Genomic DNA, 3,848 nt, shown 5'->3' with positions numbered 1-3,848 from the left:
CTGATCTAATTTATTACAAACAATTAATGATGGATATTGGTTTAAAGATGGATTATCCAATTGTAATACATGAGGACAACCAAGTTGCTATAAAGATGGCAACAAATTTAGCAGTTAAAACTAGATCTAAGTATACTGACATTAGGTATCTGAATGTTCATCAGTGTATCCAAAGCAACATGATTAAGTTGGAATATTGTATGTCGGAAGACAATATAGTTGATAATTTTACCAAAGCACAAGGTGCTATAAAACATAGAACGTGTTGTGAAAGCTATGGATTAAGAATCTAAACTGTATATATTGACCTGTCCAAACGGGAGAATGTTAGGATATGGTTTGAGCCTAACTAGTTGTCCAGGCAATATATGTGTACTGTAACTTTAATCTGTAAATGTATTATGTTACTTTAAAGGTATTCTTGCTGATTCATTGTAATGCTGAGTCATGCTGTAATTAGGTAATGACTGGTTGTGAGAATATTTAAGCAAGGTATTGTAACGTGTTCAGTTGCTGCTATGATGATATGAAGAGATGATGCTGATATGCTGAAGCTGATGATATGCTGCCATTGAGAGGAGTTGCTATCTGTTAATCATCGTTTGATGGATCTGCTACCATCGTGGTTTGTGAACTTGAGTGAGTTTGTTATTCTAACCAACTACTGTTTGTTTGGTAAGAAGATATCTGTAACTACTGGACTGATTTAACTGGCAAAGACTTGGAATTTGTTTAAAGACTATGAGACTGTTTTTCTACTATAAAGTAAGCTTTTGATAAACGAGTTTGCTTATCTCTTATTCATTGCTCTCAGCAACGTTTTCCTTGTGCATTTACACAATACCAATATCCTTAACAGATTGTACTGTACTCTTCCTTGAAGAACATTGCTTGGGGAAATACCTCCCTGAACACATGGACACGTAATCTCAGAAGTCCTTGAAACTCCACCCATACCATCACTCAACACGTATTCATTTTAGTGGATAAAATGAATCCACTGAATCGTACATCTGCCCCAGACAAATCTCCCTCTATCCAAGTAAGAAGCCATTCATTTGAAATCCAAAATGAATAAGGTTCTTCTCTTTGGGATTTTTGTCATCCTCTTCAGCACTACAGGTAAGTAAGTAAGTAAGTAAGTAAGTAAGTTAACAGCTTTTAGTATTTAGGAAAGATTTGTCATGGCTTGACTTGGAAAATGTTTAGTTGAGATTTGATTCCATCCCTTAAATGTAGAAGTTCATTTGCATAGAGAAATACAAAGGATTTTGTCTGATCCAGAGCTTGACTTGAAGACCAGCAGGGTTATGGATCAAGGTCTGCTCTCAAAGGGAGCATGATTATCTGATATATTTGGGCAGAGCTGGAGCTAGAATATCTGGAGAGGAAAGTTCAGTGAAATTTGCTGTAGATCCAACTGGATCCACAGACAGGCCATGATCTTGGATGATGGTGCTAAGGTGGAAGGAAATTCTGGAATCTATTCACTCTTGAATGATTGAGATGGGTCGAGTTGGGAATTCACCGTTTTGAATGAAAGGTGGAAAACATGGGAATGGGATGCAATTGCAATGGGATGGGAGTGAGAATTGGACTAAACCTCCCCCATTCTTGCACTCATGGAGCAGTAGACGAACTCTGTATTGGTGAACAGCCAAACTCAAGGTATAAAAATCCACCCCTTATAAAGGTATGGGATAAAATAATAACAGCACCTGAAACACTCCATACTTAACAATAGTGAAGGCAATAAAGATATTTGGATAGTGGACATTGCAATCCCTGAAGACAGCTGAATGAAAGTGAAAGAAGTGGAGAAAATTACAAAATACAAACACCTGCAAATGGAAGTAGAATGGCTGTGGCAAAAGATAGCAAAGATGGTACCAATAGTAATAGGTACCTTATGATGAGCTCTGTGGTGCAGTGGTTACAGCTGCAATATTGCAGGGTACATCTGCTGACTGCCGGCTGACTGCAATTTGGCAGTTTGAATCTCACCAGGCTCAAGGTTGACCCAGCCTGCCATCTTTCCAAGGTCAGTAAAATGAGGACACAGATCGTTGGGAGCAATATGCTGACTCTGTAGAACAACTGAGAGAGGGCACTGTGAAGTGGTATATATAAGTCTAAGTGTTATTGCTATTGCCTATGTATAATAATTGGCCACCAAATGAAAAGGAAGGACTCACTTGAGAAGAGCTTAATGCTGGGAACGATTGAGGGCAAAAGAAGAAGGGGATGACAGAGAATGAAGTGGCTGGCTGGAGTCACTGAAGCTGTCGGTGTGAGCTTAAATGGACTCCAGGGGATGGTAGAAGACAGGAAGGCCTGGAGGAATGTTGTCCATGGGGTCACAATGGGTCAGACACAACTTTGCAACTAACAACAATAAATAATAATAATAATATGGTCTTATTGTTTTTAATCTTGTAAGCTGCCTAGTGTTGCCTTGCAATCAGATGGGAGGTAAACAAACAAACAAACAAACAAACAAACAAATAAACAAACAAACATTTTTGGTGATAGCTTTAACACCATAAAACAAAAACAAGTCCCTGCCTATCTCAGGTCCTTGGGAAAGACTCAATATGTGGATAAAAATGCTATATCCAATTAGATATCTGGTTGACTGTGTGACCAACCATCATCATCATCATCATCATCATCATCATCATCATCATCATCATCATCATCATCATCATCATATTGCTGCAACAATCCACAAGGATATGATACAAAGCATGCAAAATCCCTGTTGTGGTTACAGGTCTCAGCCATAGTAACCTTCTTCTCTCTTACAGGTTATTGTCTGTGGTGCAATGATAAGTCCCAGAGGACTCCTGGATGGAAGCCTGCTTGTTATTCTTGTGACACAGATCAATGTTTCAAGACAGGTTTCTATAGAGGTAAGATCCTGGAGCTCCAAGGCAGTTTGAAGTGGGCTGGAACTTCAAGGGGTTCCCCTTCCTTTTGTATTTTCTCACCACCACCCTTTTAAAATCATCCTTCCTTTCAACTTCCCAATAGGAGATGGCAAATTGCTCCACTGGGATGCTGGTTGTACCACAGGCAAGAATATTACATGTGGTGAAGAAAAGATTTGGAAAGTACATGGTACCTCCTATAAAGAATCCACATGGTGCTGCAACTCTTCTCTTTGCAATAGTAGTCCCCCATTTAGTAAATTCTAAAGACAAATCTATTCAGAAGAATCTCCCATAAACAAAGGGAGACATCTTCTTCTCCCTTCCCATTTCTACACAGATGTTCTCCATCCGTCATGCTGTATCCTTCTGTGGGATCACATTCAGAATTATTTGTCATGTAATAAATAGTTTCTGAGAATAATCACAGGGTTCCTTGGCTCTTCTGTTTGTAAAAGACAATATTCCTAATGTTACTGCAAGTTACATGTTACGAAAGATAGAGTGCTTAATAAATTCCAGGGCTATCACCAGTTACAACCTGAGTAAAATACAAAGATGAACCAACTAATCAAAAAGTTATATCATCTCTCAATTATTATCCAGTTATGCTCAGTGATGCAAGAGAAAGAATGTACCGTATTTTTGGAGTATAAGACACACCGTTTTTCTCCCCAAAAAGAGTTAAAATCTGGGTGTGTCTTATCCGAATGTAGCCCCGCTCAACCTCTCAAACGGAGGTTTCAGAGGCTGAAAAAAGCCTCAGAAATGAAGCTTCAGAAAAAAAGCCTCAGAAACAGAGCTGCAGAAAATGAGTCTCTGAAATGAGGCTTTTTTCTGAAGCTGTTTTGGAGGCTTTCAGAGGCAGAAAAAAAAGTTTTTTTCTGAAATAGAGTTTCAGAAGTTTCAGAGGCTGAA

At 38.7% G+C, this 3,848-nt stretch overlaps 1 long non-coding RNA gene across 1 annotated transcript; it reads left to right on the top strand.

Annotated features, from left to right (window-relative positions):
* Window positions 1-1,045: 1,045 nt before the first annotated feature.
* Window positions 1,046-3,357, top strand: LOC148115616 (uncharacterized). Its single transcript, XR_015731981.1, has 3 exons — window positions 1,046-1,122; window positions 2,808-2,912; window positions 3,034-3,357. It is a non-coding gene; the product is annotated as an uncharacterized LOC148115616 (long non-coding RNA).
* The last annotated feature ends 491 nt before the right edge of the window (window positions 3,358-3,848 follow it).

Source organism: Pantherophis guttatus, chromosome 2 (assembly GCF_059756535.1).
Source record: "Pantherophis guttatus breed Tessera chromosome 2, ASM5975653v1, whole genome shotgun sequence".
NCBI classification, from domain to species: domain Eukaryota; kingdom Metazoa; phylum Chordata; class Lepidosauria; order Squamata; family Colubridae; genus Pantherophis; species Pantherophis guttatus.
This window is presented reverse-complemented; position numbering and strand designations above follow the sequence as displayed.